This window comes from Phodopus roborovskii, unplaced genomic scaffold (assembly GCF_943737965.1).
Source record: "Phodopus roborovskii unplaced genomic scaffold, PHOROB, whole genome shotgun sequence".
Classification (NCBI taxonomy): Eukaryota; Metazoa; Chordata; class Mammalia; order Rodentia; family Cricetidae; genus Phodopus; species Phodopus roborovskii.
This window is the reverse complement of record NW_026125444.1, coordinates 5,278,060-5,281,547: the sequence shown is the minus strand read 5'-3', so window position 1 is coordinate 5,281,547 and position 3,488 is coordinate 5,278,060. Positions and strand designations below refer to the sequence as shown.

General features: G+C 40.3%; 1 pseudogene; it reads right to left on the bottom strand.

Annotated features, from left to right (window-relative positions):
* Positions 1-1,726: 1,726 nt before the first annotated feature.
* On the bottom strand, positions 1,727-2,709 carry LOC127215443 (actin-related protein 2/3 complex subunit 1A-like; annotated as a pseudogene).
* Between the last annotated feature and the right edge of the window lie 779 nt (positions 2,710-3,488).

Genomic DNA, 3,488 nt, shown 5'->3' with positions numbered 1-3,488 from the left:
TATTTATACAAATGTCCACCTAGTAATTAGATAGTAAGCCAGTCATAACAACCAGTGAATAGCTACCAAACTTAAAACTTTTTTATTCTCCCCTTTCAAATACACATTCTGCCTGTTCAATTTTTATTTCGTGATAGTTGGTCTTAAACACTATAGGGTTACTGGTGTCAGAATTAGCTTCCCTTTATAAACATCAACACATTTTATCTAAAACAAGCAAAGTAACTCTTTGCAGCATTGAACAGCACATAAAAGTTGTTATAATTTTTGAAAGTGTGAAAGTCTAAATGTTGGTTTTCACATTTCTGAAATATAAAATTAGAAACTGATGAAAATCAATTTGGGGGAAGAGGCAGCTAGAATCTAGGGCTGGACTTTGATGCTTGTAGATTTGAAAGGCAAGTGCAAAAGAAGAACCATTGCCTAACAACATCTAGATAAAACCCATCTTCTCTTCTGTCTTAACCAATGCCTGTACTAAACATGAAGTACAGAACAGAACTCTGGGAAGTACCACATAAAACATTTGCAGAAGCTTTAAAGAGTTGGGTATAAATTACATTATGCATGAAAATCTATATAGAAATTTGAGTTGAGGTCCAGATGGAGTGGATGACTCTTGATCATTATCTGGTTTTTACTACAGGAAGACTTGTCCTGGGTTCAAAGATCACAACACTAGATTGGAATGGATCTCACTTTAAACCTAAAACTAGGGCCTAGCAGATCCAAGTCACCTTCCAACAATTTGTCAGTCTTCTAAAATCAATAGTACAGACAAAAGTAAATGCTATGCTCTACAAAATAATATAGTCCACAATTTTGCTATGATGTATTTTAATATGTTTGCAATAGAACATAGTATCACTATGTATGTAAAGAAGAAGAAGAAAAATCTTCAAATTCAGTAGGAAGAGAATAATAGCACATCCTGTAATTCCAGCACTCAGGGAGCTGAGGCAAGAAGATCTGGAGGGCCAGGTCATCCTCGGCTACATGGTGAAACTCACTGAAAGTTAATCTTTGTTATAATGTGATGTAAAACAGACCCTGGCACATCTGTGAGATGCTCCCTAGAGAGAGCTCACTATGGTGGAGGATCATCTCTGAAGATGGGTGTCACCAACACATGGGCTGACTACTCATTTGTAGTAAAAGTGTGATAAGGAGATCGTCTGAAAACATAGGCTTCTGCTTCCAGCCCTTACCAGCTATCATACTGTACACGTCTCTTCTCTATCAGTATGCATTTAAACTTCTGAAGATGTGAGCAAAATAAATTCTTGAAGCTGTTTTTTCTCAGGTTTTTGTTACATGAACCAAAACAAAACAAAATAACATAAATAATGCAGAGATCCAAAAATAGACCATATAATAATAATAAGGTTTACAAAATTTTTTTTTCACACTTGGGTTTGTTTTTTTTTTAAGCAGACAGTACACACTTTCCTTACCCTTTAAGTTAGTGTGGCAATCTTCCATCATAAACTACTTAAAGAGAAAGCTTTGATCAAAAATGGAATGAGATTGCAAAATCAAAACAAAAATGAGAAAAGAAAAGAAACCCCTTCTGTCTTCAGCAACCACAGCATCCACAGGAACACATGCTAGTTGTTTGAAAGTGTGGCAGTGTTTCCACGGGCAGGCCATCCTCATCACCATGTGAATGAATGAGAGTGTGAGCAGGTCTGTCCGTTCCTCATGCAGGACAAAGGTTCCCTCAGCTTCACATTATCCAGAGGCCCTGGATGGAAGACTCCACAGTCTTGAAATCCCAAATTGTCATGGCTGCACTGATGCCGGTAGTGCAAAATTTTCGACAATCTTGCTTGTCCACCTCGAGTTCAGTGTCTCCAAGGATGTGCTGTGGTCCTCAGTTGTGGCTCTGTTGTCCATGTTACAGAAGTGTTCTATGTCGGACATATTATGCTTGATGCTCTGTTTTGGGACATCTAGCTTGGACACAAAGGTCGAACAGCCACGGTTGTCATAGTAAAGAGCATCGGGCAGCAGTCGTGCCCACCAGCCACGACGCTGTTTTCTGATATGAAGGACACACTCAGCATCAACAGGAACTCCGTTTTCAGAGCTGGAACCTGCACGCTTTTTGAGACATCAGCAACAGACACGGTGCTGTCATGGCTGACCCAGGCCAGGTGGCTCCCACTGGCAGAGAAGCTGCTCCTTCCACCCAGCCACCGGTGCCACTGCCTCCAAACTCAGACATCAGCTGACCAAAAGGCATCCTCCTGCCTCAAGGCATGCTGGCTGGCTTCTCATCCACCTCTTCGATGTGGGCAGAAAACACTCGGTACTTGAAGTCACATGAGCCTGCAGCCAGCCAAACGTTGTTGGGATGCCAGTCCAAGCTGAGGATTGTGGAGCGAATCGGCTTCTTAATGTGCTTGTTCATCCACCAGTCATTTTCAGACTTAAAGTTACAGAGATGAATGAGCCAGGCCCCACTCCCCACAGCAAATTGTTCTCCAGTGGGGACCATTTCACAAAAGTGGCAGTGCGATTAATCCTTAGGATCTTCAGGGTGTGCTTCCAGATGCCATCTTTCTGAATCCAGATGTATGATGCCAACCGCCCCACAAGTGATGATGCGGCCGCTCTGAAGAGCCAGTCAATACCTGTGATGTGCCCGTTATGTTCCTTCAGCTCATTAGCTTTCGTCCATTGGCTCCCGTTCTTCTTGTAGATGTGTACTTAAGATATGTCAAGGTGTGTGTGTGTGTGTGTGTGTGTGTGTGTGTGTGTGTGTGTGTGTATCATTCCTGCATTAGAAATGTGGGATTGATTTCAGTGTACAAGTAAAAACTTTTATACCTCTGTATAAATCTTTGTCCATACTTAGGAATGTTTTCTTAAGATATATTCCTAGAAAGGTCCAGTTTCTGAGTAAATAGTCACAGAGAGAGAGAGGGAAAAAAGATCAGAGACAAAGTGATGTCCAAAGAAATGAAGGACAAGACATCCCTAATTTGCATAAAATACAACCTCGCCCAGAAATGCAGTGAACTCTCAGGAGGAAAACAGTGAAGAAAAATTCAGCATGCTGCCCGGGCTCTGTGGTTTAGGTCGACCTTTCCTACCTTAAGAATCTTATTTAACAAATATACTGTTTCTCTCAATAAAGTGTAACTTTCTAAGTATTTTTAATTCTTCAAAAATACTATCTTGATTTAAAAGTAAAGAAGAATCTATTTTTCCTACGATAACTACTAACATCCTCACAGGTGGATGGATTGCTGGCCTCTGAGAAAGGGAAGATGTATGTAAGGAAATGAAATGGAATCATTCATTAATAAAGTTAACAGGTATTTTATCCAAGTCCAAACTGAAACTTTAAGACTAATGAATGATGGCAGCACATTTTGAGACAACTTTGTTCATCACTTGGAGGAGAATATGATTTCTGCGTATTTCAGCGGCACACTATACAACAGAAATAGGACACTTATTCCACAGAACATATCTTAAGA